The following is a 17,831-nucleotide window of genomic DNA, read 5'->3' on the forward strand; positions in this document are numbered from 1 at the left end:
GCTACATTAGACAGACCGGTCCTGCAGAACAGAAAGATCCAGGTCACCCTCCTGACTCGGGAGGTGTCAGTGACACCACATAGGAGGTTCTTAGCCAGAGCTATTTCTGAACCTGCTCACAAAGTCACAGAGGACATCCACACATGGGCTCTCCCCACTGGGAGAGCTGCTGGGGCTGGGACACGCATTCCCTTGCTGCTCCCTCCACAGCCAGACAGGCTTTACATCAGAAAATGCTTTTACTTTGGTGTCTACCAAACCTGGCTGCAAAGCAGTGACAGCAGACACCCAGCCAGAGTGCGGCCACCTGAGACTATGCAACCCAGCCTGCTTACACAAAGAGCAGGCTTTCTGTCATCTGTCAAGTCACCGTGTCTCTCCTTCAGCTTGACAAGCCCATTCACTCTCCTTCACCATGACTAGTAAAGCTGTTCTAAAGCAGCCAGGCCCATCACTAGGAGAAGTTCAATTATCAGTCCAGCATTTGCTATGTACTGGTAGATCTTGTATTTGCCTGCCTGAAAGTGAGACAGAAGTCCAGGAATACAGTTTGCTAGAAGAAAAATCCCACTGCCAGTTGCATTGCCCAGATCTGTGGGAGCAAAAGCAAGCAGTGGTAGATGAGACATAAGCCCTGAGAACCAGCTGTATTAGTTTCAGCAGCTCACAGATTTGTGATGCTCAGGAATCCCTAGTGCTTTACGAAAAAACTTGTCCCAGTGCCACTGTAACACACAGGCACTTATTTAAAAATAGTTCTTCCTGCTTGTAAAGTAAATGGCACTGTAACAGAATCCCCCCTCAAAAACAAACAACAAAACAACAAAGAAGTGCATTTCTTTTTCCCCTGCACCTTTTGTTCCTGTCTTGTGTTGTTCTCCTCCTGCAGGTCCAGTTCCCTGTTATCATTGCCTGGATCAGTGTGTGACCTCTACCAGACTTCCCTGAAAGCTTTAAAAATTATAAAGTAATTTTTATAGTTATTATGAATCATGCACTTAGCAGGCTGGAAATCTGCCTAAATTATCTTTACGATGCTAATGTTGTTTGAGAAACTTAGGCTGTAGTTTCTAAAGCGGTTTGAATTGACACCAGAGCTGATCCTGCCCTTTCTGTTTCTGATCCACCCCTCCTGCTCGTCCATATTCCCGCACTTTCCCTTGTTTTGTGCTGGCACGTGCCTTTGTGACTGCACTGAGAAACTGAATACCTATAACTCATATCCAGTCCCTCTTTTGCGTTTTCTTCTGGGATGCTGATGGTCCAAACAGCCAGAGCATGGCAGCAGTGACAGGGAGGCAGGATTATTTGTATCAGCACATACTGTAAAGAGTGGAAATACTTTCATAACAGTGCTTGTTCAAACTGAAGTGCAGGCAAAAGCAGAAAACCAGCAATGTGCTCACTGTGCAAAGCCCACAGTTTGTGTGCAAGGCAGGAGTACACCAGCACCACTCCACTAGTTAAGTCAGAACAGCTTTCAGGAAATTTCTCCTGTAGCCCAGCTTTATATTATCAGCCACAAGGCTGAGAGTGGCAGTGCATTCGGGAGGGGGTGGTGGATGGAACACGGACTGAAGGATGCAGGCGCATGGAGTGGATGACTGCAGGTACAGAGCAGGCAGTACAGCACCAGAGCAGCACTGGCTGCTGTTGTCTGCACCCAAACTTGTAAGCACCCATGGTATACCAGGGAGCATCAAACTCCACCAGGATGCAAACTCCCAACTCCAGCCTACCCCTTTCCAAAAATGCCAGCAGAGCTGGTACTTGTGTCTGAGTCCAGTTTTAATCTCATTATGTAAAAAAACCAGATGATTGTTAATAGCAGCAGCAACTATTCCAGTGCCTGATACTAGGCAAGCAAGGCCTAGGTGGAAAAACAACTAAAAACTCTGTCCAACAGGCAGTAAACACATAGAGCTGGGCTTGCATTTACTAGAGGGCAAACATGTCCAAGTTCTGATACTCCAAGAGTCAAAAAGCAGGAGTGGGGCAAGAAGATACTGGTAAAAGGTGTCTGGTTTAGCTGCAGGAGGCACAGCAGGACTCCGGCGAGAACAAACTCTACTAAGTTGGCACAAACTTTCTGAACAGCCTTAAGCAGGAAAGGGGAAAAAAAAAACAACAAAGATGCCTGATGTAGTACCTATCCATTTGCACTTTTGGGAAAGGGTGATGTTTAAAAACAGTCATCGCTTCCTTCCCTCCTTTACTGCATATCCTATTGCATCATATTTCATAATAAACTTGTTGGAGAACAATCCATGGACCAGATTTTCACTTGCTGGTGGATATGCAGAAACAACAATACTTTATCAATGGCGTTGAGGTATTCATTAGAGGATTTAAGTCTTACAGTGTTCTGTAAATTTCAACAGGCACAAACAGCTTTAAAAATCTATTCTGGTGACACCCTGTGTACTCGTATAACATTCTGAATAGCAAGAAGTATGTTCTAATTGTTTTAAACTACTCTCTAGAAGATTTAAAAGGGAAAAATCAGCAACAGACAAGAAATGACAGAAATGGAACAATATTTGTATTTCAGTGAAAGAAGCATCTCTGAAGCAAGCACCTAGCAGCTTTAAAAACACCCATGACAAACAATATACAATAACAAAAAATATACATATAAAGAGATGAAATAAATACAAAAGGCCCCCTTTTCAGATGGTGGTTTGTATGAAAACATATCATACTGCAGCAGAATTGCACAAGGCTGGAATGTTCTGAGAATCAGAGATGCTGGAACCACCTATTCTAAAAGGCACATCCACCTATTCACTAGCTTGCTCATTTTCAGGATGCAATCAAGTGCCTGTGTAACATGGAAATCTTATTCCCTTAATCAATTAGAACAGCAAATTGTATTTAAAAAAAAAAACAAAACTGCATTTTACAGTCCCATGTCCCATTGAATCAGTTTTGAAAGCAGAATTCTATTCTCAGGTTTTCATTTCTAAGTGGACAAATTATAAAGTATCTTCCATTTTTAAGAATGCAACACATTTAAATATAAAAAGATTCTTTCTTAGAAGCATCCTCAGTTGTAGGGAAATGGGGCCACAAAATACAATTACTGCATCGGAACATTTTTTGGGTGCACTCAGAACTGTTTGGATCCAGCAGCTGGGTGGGCAGTTTGGAAAGGACAAGAATCATCAGACAGAGTACAGAGACCCAGGCCATACTGGGGAAAACAACATATACAACAGCCAAAGCAAAGCACTATTAGGGTGGACTGTCTGCCTTTAGGAATGTGAAAGAATTTATTCGCACAGTAAGCCATGGGCAAACTGGTTTGGGAATATTTTTTTGTTTTAAGCTTATACTGAGGTTTTAAGCTTCAAAAAGAAACTTTTTTTAACAACTCCATTTAGCACTAACCCAGTCTGCTTTGATCTCCATGTCGTCATTACTTTGAAGAAGCTAAAACGTGCTGTGGACACACAGAAAACACTGTCCAGTTTTACTAGAAATTGTATAATTTGTACAGAAGTTGTTCCCAGGAAATACACGATTTTGGGGGTTAGGATTTCTTCCCTCACACTCGTCAGCAGATGTTAAGATTGAGAACCTTTGTATATTTGCAAAATAACAAATGACACTGATCACATTCTTAAAAATTGATTTTAAAATCAATCCATACTGATTCCTCACTCATTGTAGATATAATAGGAATAACATGAAAAAAAACAAAACAAAAAATCAACAGGATTTCTGAATTTACCTTTTAACTTCAGTATGAGCTATTTCTATGAAATAAAGACCAAATTAATAGCCACTCTACATTGCCTTTACAGTGAAATTATGTGACTGTGTTATTCAGGTTTGCTTATATTACATTGTAATACCATCCAGGGTAACAAAGAGACCAAAACCTTCAAATTATCTTTTTAATTAAACATTACAACAAAGTATTTTATACTAGAACATGCTGCCTGTCTAACTCCTATTCCAGACAAAGGAATTTAACTTTCTATTCCTTTATTAGGTAAATAAGTATAAACCTCAGGCAGCTTGCTTATGAGAAAGTCTGGATTTATGAATTTGAAAACAAAGCAAAACAACAGTCAAACAAAACAACACAAAAACCAAAACCTCAGCCTCAACAAATGAAAACAGAACAAACCTGTATTCCAATTACAGTTATACATTTATTTCATTGCTTCAAAGGATGCACAATACATCAGGCTACTTCTGAATAGCAGGAAAGTTTTTTAAAGTGATATTACAGAAAAAACGACTCAAAATTATTTAAAATACAAACCTCTAGGAAAAGACACCTCATTCAGGATTAGTCTATTTCATTACAGACATATGATATTTCAAAGCATTAATCACTCCAAATCTTTGTCTACCCAGAAGTCAGGCTAAAAAGCAGCATTTGAGCTGTATAGTAGAATCTACATAAGATAATCATATTGTTCCCTCCTAGGAAGCTCCACAGCCCTCTGAGCCACGTGCTTCAGCTGGGACAGACCAGCTGTATGCAGAGGAGAGAGAAAAATGGTTGTGCAACCACATCACCTGATGGGGAACAAGCACTTACTTACATTGGAAGGAACTTCTGGAAGTCAGCTGCTTCAGTCCCCTACCCAGGGCAATTTTCAAAGCCTCAAAGGCTGCCCAAGGCTGTTCCAATTAAGTTCAGAGTATCTCCAAGGATGGAGGTCCCATAGGCTCTCGGAGTAACTTGTCCCAGCATCTGACCACCTTCACAGTGTAAATCTTTTCCTAACGTCTAGTTGAAACATCCCTTGCTGGAACCTTGTCCATTGCCGCTGGCCAGGTCACCCAGCTCCTCCAAGAACAGTCTGGTTCTGTCTTCTCTGTACCCACCCATTAATTGAAAACAAGATCCCGCCCCTAGTCTTCTCCGAACACAGAGGACACACAGCTCTTCCAGCTTCTCTTTTCACATGATGTGCTCCTGACCCCTAATTATTTTTACAGCCTTCCTCTAGACCTGCTCTATTGTGTTAGCAGCTTTCCTATATAGGGGAGTGCAAAACCAGACACTGTCTCAGATGCAGTCCCACAAGCGTCAAGCAGACAGAAATAATCACTTGTCTCAGCTACTGGCTTCGTTCTCGCTAAGCAAAGGCACACTGCTGACTCACTTTCAACTTGGTGTCCACCAGGAAAGAGATGTCATTTGCAATGTGGAAGCATCCAATGCAGCTTTCCAGCCATCAGTTCCCAGCCTCTACTACTGCAGAGGGTTATTATGTTTCAATTCTCAGATGCTGTTGAACACCATGAAGTTTTTGCCAGCCCATGTCTCCAGTCTGTCGAGGTCCCTCAGAAGCGCAGCCCTGCCCTCCGGCACACACAACTTGGTGTCAGCCACCAGCTTGCTGACGGTGCATTCCTTTGCCTCATCCAGGGAGTTAATGAAGATTATAAATGCAAAACTGCACTATTTAATCTTACAGAATACTAATCATCACATCCTGAAAAGGATAAAAAACTTCCATGTAGTTTAAGTAATTAACAGGTTGGTAAATGTGACGTTTCAGAGAACTTATATTTCAGTATACACACCACCAAATAAAGCCTCTTCGTGGTGGTGTGGGTTTTTTTTTTTAATGGGCAGTTTGCACTTGGTGACTCATTGAAAAAGCTCCAATGAAAGACTTCTCTCCAACACATCCTTCTAAATGCAGAGAGCTAAATACATAAAGCACGTATGTCAGTGACTCTCAATAAGTCAGGGGAAGGGCCTAAATTAAGGGCCATTGTACATCTGCACTGCACTAATCCACAGAGAGCTGTTAGTAATGGCTCAGGACTGCATACCTCATACACAAGCTTTCGGGGAATGCAAGTCATCCGAGTTCTTTCACAAAGAACAAATGCTTTCTCTTAGAATTGTATATAACTCGCAATGCTGCATAGGCCTAGATTATTTGGTATCACGGTTTTGTGGCAGAAATATTTCTACAGAGTAAATGCGTTGGATCATTGCTGAAAAAGAGATATTTTGCTATAATGAAGTCTGCTATATAGCTTTGTCTCAAGATCTGAGCTTTAAAATATCAAAATCCTCACCTTACAGGTACAGAGATAATTTCAACTATTTAGCGAATGCAAATGAAACAGCATCAGTAATAAAAATTCTTTAAAATTTTAAAGAAGTATAACCTACATTACTAGCACAGCCAGAACTTTGGTCTTCACAGTTTAGTAGCTACACACTCTTGCAGTTCCTTCAAGACATTGATGACATTCACCATTTTGATAGATTAACAAGAAATTTTCTGGGCTCTGCTCTATCAGGACATTTCTACACATCTATCTGTAGTCTTTCAACAGAACAGAGAGTTAACTGGAGATCAATACATTTGCTTGTTCCCCAGCTGCATAGAGCTCTAAAACACAGCAGAGCCACCTGGGTTTAAAAAAAAAGAAAACTAAAAAAGTAAGAATCCTGCAAGTAATTTACACAGGTAAGGTAATAAGAAAAAGAATGTTTCAGCGGAAAATTCTATCGCAACAGCACTTACAGATTGCTACTGCTGAAAATTAGTCCTGATGTGCATCCAGCCTTGCTTATATTATTTTTATATCTCACATACATAGTAGCTAATAAAAATACAAATAAAAATACAAAACTGCATACCACAGCAATACAGTAACAATCAAACCATTAGTACAGAGAAATCAGTATTTAACACAACAGTAGTGCAGAAAACCAGACAAGTCAGACAAGTATACATCATGATCTTTTAGTGTATTTTTTCAGCTATTTCTCCAAAAGGCTGCTTCATCACAGGAAAAATTTCATGTATCATTATTATCATTATCAGTGCTTCACCTGTGAAACCTAAAAAATAAACTCTTGCTTTTTGATACAATAAGATTTTGAGTTTCTACACAAAAGCTTTGATAGAAATATACCATATTTAACTTTACCTTCAAAATTCTTATTAGGAATCCATTTGAAATAAAAGGGGCAGGAGACTGCTACCCCAATTAACATCTGTGAAAGTTCCTTGAAGAGGAGATCTTAAGTGGACTGCAAACACAGCTCAAACTAATAAATATACCAAATCCAATTTTATCCATTAAGTTATTTCATTTGTAGTAATTTACAATCAGGACCAAAATTAGCTGCATGCAAACAGGACATGATGTTCCTATGGTCCCTTAAAGTACCTGTTATAAGAACAAGCAGGACCCATTTGTAAAGCAGAATTATATTTATTAACTAGGAAAATCTAATTCTTTTCTATGCTAAATTCCAAGAAGAGTGATCATGAGGTTAAGTACTTGGGGCAGAAAATCAGTTTCCAGCTTACATTTACATTTAACTGCAAATGCATGCAGAGTACATAAGAGTATGTAAAACAGTCAAGAAATATGCCATTGGTATATACATAGTTAGCATTATATATGTTAACTTTAAGCATACTTTCCCAGAAATAGTTTTGAAAGTTCTGAAGCTGTATCTGTATATAAGAGGGAGTAGGAAGAGAGAGATCACCAACACTCCCATAGCACATTTTACAAAAGTCAGTATTTTTAACTGTCCAAGACAATTACCACAGAATTAAACCACATAAGAATTTTCACAATTAGCTGCAGTCATCCTTTCATTAATATTATTTTTCAAATAAGTTCTCTCACAGGTTACCTCTGGCTGACATCATCTAGTGAATTACAGGTAGATCTTAATTCAGGTTGGCTTTCACATAAAAACTTGCCAACTTGACTTAGTTTTCCCTTAGTTTATCTTACTTCTTGCTAGACTATGTGTCTCTCTTTATGTTTTCATCTGCCAAGAACTCTTTAGAATTTCTGTTTGCAATTAAGTGTTAAATCATTGATGGTGATCAAAACCAAACAAACAAACTCCACCAAACAACATGCCGCACCACAGTGTGTCTGAAAAGGTGTCACCCATCCAATTAACTTCATGAGACAGAAGTGTCAGGTAAATATAACACAGCATATCAACCATTATCACAGCAGATGCTGCTGAAGACAATCCTGACTCCATACAAATGTTCTGCAAGAGCAGATCAAAGCTACAAGCCATTCATGTTGTCAACAGAAGAAATAAATTTTGCTTCCAGAGGTACAACAATGAAACACAAAAAAATAATCAGAAAAATAAAAGTGGAAAGGACAGAAAGAAGGAAAGCGAGAAAAATAAGAACAAATATTCAGAAGCTAGAATGCCATATAAATAAGTACAGAGGAAACACCAACACAACAGTAAGATAGAACAGCTACTACAAGGTATAGCAGAGATACTGTATAGAAAAGAAACAACACAAACCTCAACAGCAGCAGCCATCATGGTTCAAGGATATAAATAAACCTCTTATTGGTTACATTATACTTTTGTTAACTTGCATAAACAGAAAAGGATTTAAATGCCTCAGATTTAAATATACTACATGGAGAAGAAAAAAAAATCTGCCTTCATGAAATGTATTTTAGTACCTTAAATTAACCCAGAATTTGAGAACAAGCAATGGACCTTTTCTTTAATAAGCATTTATTATCTTCCTACTTCTAAGGACTCCTGAAAAAATCCTCCACACTTTAATATAAGAACTTACTCCACATTACAGAAAAATGGCCCAAAATTACAAGCATTTCTTAAAGTTACATGTAGGAGGTATACAAGAGGTGATTTACTTTCTTGCTTAGTAGACAGAACAACCTACAAGCAATTGGTGCCTTTGATGGCAAAACAACCCTCTTTAGGCTCTTTTGGTTTACAAAGCCTATTGACTAGTCACTAGAAAGTTCTTCCAGTATGGTCCAGAAATTGACCATTCTTGATCTTTTCCTCTAAACTGTGTTTTGTTTCAGGACAGTAAAGTGAGAGAGGGATATGCCTATGCCTTACAGATTGCCAACTGTAATTATAAATGGAATAGTTCAGATCATTCCAGCAAACTTAAGAACTCACTCAAAATACCACAGTGACTTGGAAATGCCTAGACCGTATTTTTGACCACAGCCTTTATTATAAAGCAAGGACTAAGTGTTCACAGCAGTTTAAAAATACTCCTTTAAAATGAATATATACCATTTGGCTAGCACATGACAGTCCTCTTCCATGCAAATTGGTGACTGCAGTATTTCCTAAAGCTTTTTTGGTTTGTTTAATTACTTGTATGCTTTTGGGGTGCTATTTTCACAATAAAAGCATATGTCAAAACTGAATATGTATTTTTGTTGTTATTTTTGTTGGAGAGGAAAGGAAAATCTAAATGCAGCAATGAGATATACAGATGTAGCAGCCAGTAACTAAGATTCTGTGTCCTGGAATGCTACATAGCACAGCAAACTACACCACAGAAGTGAGGACCACAGAATCATTTAGGTTGCAAAAGACCTTTAGGATCATCAGGTCCAACTGTCAGCCTAGCACTGGCCAAGTCCACCCCTAAATCACGTCCCTAGGCTCCACATCTACGTGTCTTTTAAACTCCTCCAGGGCCGGTGACTCCACCACTTGCCTGGGCAGCCTATTCAAATGCCTGACAACCCTTTCAGTGAAGAAGTTTCTTCTGATATCCAATCTAAACCTCCCCTGGCAAAACTTGAGACCACTTCCTTGCCCTATTGTTTGTTAGTTGGGAAAACAGACCAACCCCCTGCGTGCTACAGCCTTCTTTCAGATACCTGTAGAGAGCAAGGAGGTTTCCCCTCAGCCTCCTTTTCTCCAGGCTAAACAGCCCCAGTTCCCTCAGCCGCTCATCATCAGACTTGTGCTCCAGACCCTTCACCAACTTCACTGCACTTCTCTGCACTCTCTCCAGCACCTCAATGTCTTTCCTGTAGCGAAGGGACCAAAACTGAACACAGGATTTGAGGTGAGGCCTCACCAGTGTTGAGTACAGGGGGCGATCATTTCCTAATCCTGCTGGCTGCACTATTCCTGATACAAGCCAGGATACTGTTGGCCTTCTTGGCCCCCTGGGGACACTGCTGGCTCATGTCCAGCTGACTGTCAATCAACTCCTCCAAGTCTTTTTCTGCCAGGCAGCTTTCCAGCCACTCTTCCCCAAGCCTGTAGTGCTGCCTGGGGTTGTTGTGACCGAAGTGCAGGACCCAGCACTTGGCCCTGTTGAATCTCATGCAACTGGCCCATTGATCCAGCTGGTCCAGATTCCTCTGTAGACCCTTCCTACCCTCAAGGAGACCAACAGTCCCATCCAACTTGGTGTTGTCTGCAAACTTAGTGAAGGTACACTCAATCTCCTTCTTGAAGAACCTCCAGCCTTCCTAGACTCCTTTGCCCTTCAGAGCTGCCTCCCAAGGGACTCTGTCAACCTGGCTCCTAAGCAAGTTTGTCCTCTGGAAGTCCAAGGCAGCAGTTCTGCTGACCCCGCTCCTTACTTCTCCAAGAATTGAAAACTCTTCTCACTTTGTGATCACTATGCCCAAGGTGACCTTCAACTATCACATCCCACAGGTCATTCTCTATTTTCAAACAACAGATCCAGTGGGGTGCCTTCCCTAGTTGGCTTGCTGATCTGCTGTGTCAGGAAGTTGTCCTCCATACAGTCCAGGAACCTCCTAGACTGTTTCCTCTCCACTGCATTGTATTTCCAGCAGACATCTGATAAGTTGTGCTCCCCCACAAGAACATGGGCTAGAGATCATGAGACTTCTCCCAGCTGCTTATAGAATATTTTGTCTGCCTCTTCATCCTGGCTGTGTGGTCTGTAACAGACTCCCATCAGGATATCTGCCTTGTTGACCTTCCCCCTGGTTCTTACCCATAAACACTTGACTCTATCATCACCGTTATTAAGCTCCAGACAGTCAGAACACTCCCTAACACCCAGGGCTACCCCACCACTTCTGTTCCTGTGATGGCAACTATATCATAGTTTTCCTGCTTCACGATGGCTTCCAGCTCCTCCTGTTTGTTGCCCATACTGCGTGCATTGGTGTAGATGCACCAGCTGGGCTATTGATCCCATCACCTTTTTGGGAGAAGAAGCTCTAATTCCTACGTGACCATTCTCAGGTGCATCCATGGTTTCTAAAACATTAATAATCCTTGCGTCTTTGCTGCTGCATGGATCTCCAGCACCTACCTCCAGTGAGATGGCAGATTGAACAACCTCGCTAGCACATCAACGCTGGCATGCTGTCCCCATGCTCATCTCCAGCAAGCCTGGTTTTATCCTTTTGCCCCTTCAAATCTAGTTTAAAGCTCTTTCAGTGAGCCCTGATAACTTCTGTGCAAAGATCCTTTTTCCCCTTTGAGACAGGTGTGCTCCCGCTGTCATCAGCAGGCCTGGTGTCACCTGACAGTGACAACAGGCTTGGAGCCAGGTATTGATCTGCTGGATCTTCCTACTTCTTCCCTCATCATTCCCTGCAATCGGAAGGATAGAGAAGAACATTACTCGTACTCCTGATCCAATAAACAACCATCCCAAGGCCGTGAAGTCTCTCAATTGCCCTTAGACTTCTTGTTGCAACTTCATTGCTGCCTACCAGAAAAAAAACAAAACAAAACAAAACACAAGAACAAAAAGAATCAATGGATAATAATCTAGGGGCTGTACTAGGATAGGAAGCTTTCTCTTCACATCTTTACATCTTTAACCCAGGCCCCAGGGAGGCAGCAGACTTCTTAAGAAGTGGGTCCAGTCTGCATATTTGGTCTTTTTTTCCCCTTCAGAAGGGAGCCTCCTATGACTACGATCTGTGTTTTTTTCTTCATGGGAGCACTTTACACCCAGGATGTAGGCTGACTTAACCTTGGCAACACCTCCAAGCTAGATGAACCATCATTCTCATTACTGTTCAGTTCCACTTGGAGAGCCTCATACCTCTTCTACAAGGGCACCTGGGAAGGTGGGGTGGTCATGGAGGAGACACACCTGCTGTGACATGCAGGAACTTGCCACCATTCCCTCCTATCCCTTAAGTCACTGTGTTCAGCCAGGCAGCGAGAGGATAGGAAATTCTCTATATCATGTGTGCTGTAAGTTCTTTACATGCGTCAAAATGGTAACCACAAGCCACTGGGAAACTCCCTTAGGTAGGGAAAACCCCTAAGAGATTTAGTAAGTTTTCTCCAACATAGAAGCCTGCACAAAAGAGCTATTTTACATGTAACTAATAACACATTGCCTCAGTTGCCATGATGTAATATCTAAACTACACACTTCTTGTCAAAGACTAACATTACTGTACAAACATTGATTCCCAGGTACAAGTTTATGTGCCAACATAAAACTTAGATTTAGAAAATTCATTTTGGCACCTTGTCTTCCTTGTGAGTGCAGAAATGAACAAGAAAAGTTACAAAGGAACTCTACAGACAATGCTGTCACGCAGCTGCTCTGTAAAGCTGCCCAGGACAGGGAGGATCCCAGGCATTCAGCACAGAGCTCCTTCTCTTTCCCTGCAGTAATCCATTTATGGCCTGCTGCCGTATTTTTACCGCAATTATCATTTACAGTCAGACTTCAGAATTTATGTACTTCAAAATATAAATCAAAGCAAAACCACTAAATGAAAACACCTCTTAAGCAACTCCAACAAAACCCCTTGAAGAAAATTCAAGGATACTGGTAGTACTACAAATTAGCTTAGGTCAAAAAAAGCATTTGTCTGATTTAAAAACATTATGATTCTCTTGTTTGGAAAACAGGAGAGTTAAGGATGCACATAAATGTGAATTTGAAATGTTTATATAATATATGAGATGTCTGCAACTTCCGAAAAGTACTTTCATTACTAAAAGCAAGAATACAGGAAGAAGATTGGAGAAATAGCAAGGACTCCCTCAGACCACCTCTGCACACCAGTAAGAGGAAACCCTGGCTGATTTAACAGACAAATCTCTACATTCTATTTTTCTAGTACAATCTAAGGTATGTGAGAGTAAAAACGAAGCAGGAAGTAAGGACTGTACTGCTAACAAAGCACAGAGAGTAAAGGAAATTCAGAAAACATTAAAAAAAAAAAAAGAGAGAGAGACAAAGCAATTGATTAGTATCTGTCTTTCTCCAAGGTGATTTTTGGACTAAGAAACTGAAGATATTCTGCTGTTGCTTTACTTAGCATCACATCCAACCCTCTTACTATGGGCAAGCACATCTTTCAGTAGGTCAGGTTGCTCAAAGCCTTGTCCAGACTGACCTTGAACTTCTAATCATGGGGCATCCACAACTTCTCTGGGTAACCTGTTCCAGTGTTTCACCATCTTCCTTATTTCCAATCTAAATCTTTTATCTAAATCTTAAATCTCTTTCAGTTTAAAAGCTCTGATCCTGGTCCTGTAACTAGAGGCCCTGGTAAGAAGTGTCTCTCTGTGTTTCTTGTAAGCCCCCTTTGTACAGTGAAAGGCTTCAACAATGTCTCCCTGAAGCCTTCTCTTCTCCAGGCTGAACAACCCCAACTCTCTTATTCTTTCTTCATAGAAGAGGTGTACCAGTTCCCTGATAATTTTCATGGCCCTCCTCTGGAACGTCTCCAACAGGTCCATGTCCTTTTTATATTGAGGGCCCCAGAGCTGGATGCAGGACTCCAGGTGGGACCTCACCAGAGCTGAGTAGAGGAGCAGAATCGCCCCCCCTTGACCTGCTGCCCAATCTCCTTTCTATACAGCATACGGTGGGCTTTCCGGGCTGTAAGAGCACATTGACAGTTCATGTCCAATTTTTTGTCCAGGACTATCTTCAAGTCCTTCTCTGCAGGGCTGCCCTCAATCCCCAGCCCGTATTGATATTGGGGATTGCCCAAGGTGCAGGGCCTTGTGCTTGGCCTTCCACAACAGCAAACAAAGACTATTCTTACTGGTTCAACTTTAAATCTGGCAGATATTTAGTGGTTCTGAAGAAAACTAGCAAGTTTTAGACATTAGGTAGATTTCTCCAGCTTGCACTTTTAATGTCATGTAATCTTGCATGAAATATCATTTGTCCCTAAAATTTACATGTATGGGTGATTTCAATAATGCTCCATGGGAAGGTATGTGATGTAGTTTGGGAGGATAAGCAGTAAGTCTTGTTTGATGATGATGGTGTTGAAAACCCAACTTTCCCTGTCATTTTAAACATTTCAGAATTTCCACAAGGCTGCTCTTCAAGCAAAACAGATCTCTGTTTGCTATGTATCATTATCAATGATGCAAATACAATAATGTGATTAGAAACCTAACTGTTTCAGCACACGGATTTGTAACCTCCAGCTTCCCAATTTTCTTTCTTACTGGCATGAGTCACCTTAGCAAAGGCAACAAAACTTCAGCAGTGACAGCTGCACATAGTAACATGGTCAAGTTTTCAGATTCCAAGGTGAAGTTAACTAGTCAGGTAATGGTAGCTACATGACATCTAAACAGCAAAGCTAAAACAAACAAAATCTGCAAACCACACATAGATCAAAAAACCCCAAACAAAACCCAACAATAAAAACCTAAAATACAGACAAAATACTTAAAGAGCCCCACCCCACTTAAAAAAAAAAAAAATCACCACAAACCAAACTAGTTAACAATTAATAGACAAAGCTATATTACTGAAACAAAAAGCAATGTAATGCTAATCAATCATAGCAGAAGTGTCACAGATCAGTGGGTGAGAAACTGCTCAGGACTGATTAAATCAGCCATAGTGTTCACAAGGTCCTACACAGTGAACAAAGACATACTGACATTTTCACAACCCATTTTTTTATAGTTGCTCCATTGAACAAAAGCTGACAGCTGTAGAAGGCATTCCCTTTTAAATGTACATGTTTAGTATCCTCTGTTTTCCTGGAGTGTATATGCCTGACAGGAACATCTAACAAAAAGATACACGTAAACTTATATACAATATATAGCTATGTCTAGAAAGCTCCATGTTTTTTAATAAGCCTAATCACGTACTTACATACGTGTACACCTAGTCCTATCTAGATGTGTATGGTACAAGTAAAAATTAGAGGGACTGCATAAAACCCAATTTTTGTCTTTTGGCTACAGATACTATTATTATTACAATAGTGCCACTGTTGTTCTTTTCGTTGTTTTTTATTTTTCTTTTTAAAATTAATTTTCATTCATAATATTCTGCTGATGCATATATATAAATGAAGACAGGGCACCACCAACATTGTTTCGCTTTTCAGTAGATTTCTAGTAATATTTTTACTCAGGAATAATGTATTGAATTATTAAAATATTTTATTATTTTGTTTAAGGACTAATCTAAATTTTGTTAAAGAAGGAATTGCTTGATTACAGGACCACAGAAATTCTTGGAATTAACGCTTTCAGAAGCCTCTTCTGTAATTTGGTCTGTTGCTTGTAAGGGCAGCCATTACTCTTTCCATATCCAGGAAAAAAGTTGCTGTAAATTCTACCATTTCACTTCTGCGTAGATACCTCAACTAAGTAAGCCACATGTACTTATAAGTTGAAAAATGTTGTTGCTTTGATATAACTAAAGCCTTCTTTTTATCCAAGGAATAAAAGTATTTCTCTCCCATACCCAAGAAAGATTAAAGAGAAATTAATCCACTACACTTCGTATTGAAAAATCAAAGAGATTAAAGTAACAATAAAACACCCATATGTGTAAGGAAGACACAGTCTCATTGCTAACCTCTACAGCTAATAATTCTCTCCCAAGTGGTCTCTCTCTTCAGAGAATGTACTTAAATTACAGTACACCTACTGGTGTTATGTCTACAACTAAAACTCCATTTCTGGAACTGGTAAGCACCAAAATGCACTCAAAGAAGAAAGTGCAATCAACGATGGTTAGTAATGATGCAGGGGTCCATGCAAACAATTTAAGCTGTGGTATTACTCTGCAGAGCATGTTTTTGCAACTCCACATTTCCTCTGTATGCTAGTTGAACTGTAAATAAAAGACAGACTGAGCAGTCATGAATTATCAAGGTTCTCCTTTGTTTCCTAAAGTTGCCAAATTTCCAGTAAGTGTTTGGACATGCCTGGAAAAGCAATACTGTTACTTATGTAAAACGATCACAGTATCAAGATTGTATTTTTGTCCTCAGGAAAAACAAACAAAGAAGCCAACCCTCCTCCCCCAACAAACAAAAGCTCCTGAAACATACACCCCCCTCATGAGACCGTGAGCATTCGATTTAATTCGAGACCGGCTGCTGAGGACGGTGTCCCCCAGCCTGGCAGCAAGGTTACGCTGTCACGGCTCAGCCAGCAGCACACGCTCCCGCTCGGGCCACTCACACTTTTTCCCTTTTGCCTTCCAGACAGGACTTCCAGGCTACGAACAAGGCGGGCATCAGCTCAACACCTGCAGCCGGGTCACCGTGCAGCTCCAAACTTTCCCGACCATCCCGGCCGAAACAGCCCCGCAGCCCCTGGGCTGCTGCTGCTGCCGAGCCCCCACCCGGCTGGTTTCGGGGCGAGACCGCCCGCCCTCCGCCACGGCGGCGCCCGGCGAGACCCCGGCCCGGAGGCGGCCTCTCTCCCCTCCACCACCACCCAGCCTGCCGCTTCCCCACAGCCCCCTGCCCGCCGGGGCCCGTTCGCTCCCACAGCAGCAGCGCCGCCGCGCCCGGGACCGACCAGCCTCGATCATCTGCGCCGCGTTCAACCCGCACGCCGGCGCTGCCCTCTGCTCTTGCCTTTGGTGCCCTCACCTGCCAGCGGCGCCGAGCAGCTGCGGCCCCCTCGGAGCCGCCTCCCGGGGAGCCTCCCGGCCTCTCTGACCCGCGATGCGACGGGGCTGCCGACGCCCAGGTGTGCAAAGGCTCCCGACTGCGCCCGCGGCCAGACTCGCCTCGCCCTCCCGCAGCCCCGCCCGAGCCTCCCCGGGCGGCGCCGGGATCGCCGCCAGCGCCGCGGGGCACTCACCGGTTCCTCACAGGGGCTCTCCCCGGCCCTTCCCGGCGCCTCCGCGCCCGCCACCCAGCGCCTCCATTTGCTCAGCGGCCGCTCCTCTCTCCCTCTCCCCCGTTCCGCTCCAGATACGGCGCCCTCTGGAATGCCCGCTCCGCCGGGGCTCGGGCCCGCCGGCACCGAGGCCGTCACTCGGTAGCTGAAGCGGTGGGGAGTGCCCGCCCGGCGGCGCGGCTCCCTCCGGCGCAGGGCGTTGCGGCTGCCGCCGTCTCGCTGCCCCTTTGTTCGGCGGCGGCTCGCGGCGGCGCTGACAGCTGCCGGCGGCGCTCGCCGGGCCCGAGCGGCCGCTTCACCTCAGCGGCGCCGTGCCTGCCCGCAGCGCCCCATGCTCCCGGCCCGCCCCGCCGCCTGCCCGCGGTCTCTCTCCACCCGCAGTCAACAACCGGCGGCAGCAGCAGCAGAAGTTCAGGCCGCCGACCCGGAAACTCATCGGCAGCCCAGGCCCGCGGGGCTCCGACGGGAAGCGGATCCGCCGAGCCGGGGGAGGGAGCGGGGCGGGGACGGGACGGGGCGGAGCGGGACGCGGCTCGGGCGCGGGGCCTGGGCGCCGAGCGCAGCCCGAGGATGCGGCGGGGGAAGCGACTGCCGGGACCACCGAGGAAGGCAAGGGAGGGAGAGAGGGAGCGAGCGGGGCCGGGGCGCTGCCCTTCACCCCGCTGGGGCGGTCTCGGGGACGTGGGAGCCGCTCCCGCTCCATGGGCTGCGGCGTGAGCACCCCTCGGGGGGCCGGCTACTGGGTGCGACCGGGAAAGTTCGGGGGGCGTTTCCCGGCCGTGAGGCGCGGAGCGGCGCGGTGGCTGACGCCGGGGCGGGAGGTGCCGGCGCTGCGGGGCCGCCTGCCGCCCGCCGCGCTGCCGTGTCGGCCGCCGGCTCCCGGCGTGCCGCGGGTCTCGCCGTGCCGAGGCAGCGCTGTGGGGGAGCCCGAGGCCACCGCCGCTCCCTGTGCAGGGCCTGCGCT

The 17,831-nt window shown here is 43.8% G+C and overlaps 1 protein-coding gene across 1 annotated transcript in view; it reads right to left on the reverse strand.

Moving 5' to 3' along the window:
• Nucleotides 1–17,231, reverse strand: part of ANKIB1 (ankyrin repeat and IBR domain containing 1) — a 92,021-nt gene extending 74,790 nt beyond the window's left edge. The window contains exon 1 of the mRNA XM_080364285.1: nt 16,829–17,231. The gene's annotated coding sequence lies outside the window, so the exon portion shown is untranslated. The remainder of the gene's footprint in view (nt 1–16,828) is intronic.
• Nucleotides 17,232–17,831: the final 600 nt, after the last annotated feature.

Source organism: Nesoenas mayeri, assembly GCF_963082525.1.
Source record: "Nesoenas mayeri genome assembly, chromosome: 2".
Classification (NCBI taxonomy): Eukaryota; Metazoa; Chordata; class Aves; order Columbiformes; family Columbidae; genus Nesoenas; species Nesoenas mayeri.